Source organism: Calidris pugnax, unplaced genomic scaffold, assembly GCF_001431845.1.
Source record: "Calidris pugnax isolate Ruff unplaced genomic scaffold, ASM143184v1 scaffold245, whole genome shotgun sequence".
Taxonomy (NCBI): Eukaryota; Metazoa; Chordata; class Aves; order Charadriiformes; family Scolopacidae; genus Calidris; species Calidris pugnax.
In genome coordinates this window covers 256,404-256,638 of record NW_015090982.1, presented here as the reverse complement: position 1 = coordinate 256,638, position 235 = coordinate 256,404, and the positions used below count along the sequence as shown (strand labels likewise).

The window sequence follows — 235 nt, the reverse complement described above, 5'->3', positions numbered from 1 at the left end:
GCGGTTCGCCTGGAAAAGCGGGAGTGAGACGGGAGGAGGGGCCCGGGCCGCGCCTCGGCCATTCCCTCACTCCCCACACATTCCCCCCGTCTCCCACCCTCTCCCGTCTCCCCAGGCCCCGCCGCCAGCCCCGGGATCCCGCTCAGCGCCCCCCCGCCGGGCGCCCTGCACGAGGCGGCGTCGCGCCGGAAGTGACGCCATCGCGCGGCGGCGGCGCGGGAGGAGGAAGCGGCAT

General features: G+C 77.0%; 1 protein-coding gene and 1 long non-coding RNA gene across 2 annotated transcripts in view; one reads left to right on the top strand and one right to left on the bottom strand.

The window, feature by feature from the left end:
* USP49 (ubiquitin specific peptidase 49) overlaps positions 1-235 on the bottom strand; it is a 25,411-nt gene that overhangs the window by 8,040 nt on the left and 17,136 nt on the right. The window lies entirely within an intron of this gene.
* LOC106894813 overlaps positions 1-235 on the top strand; it is a 1,850-nt gene that overhangs the window by 563 nt on the left and 1,052 nt on the right. The gene's annotated exons all lie outside the window — the stretch shown is intronic.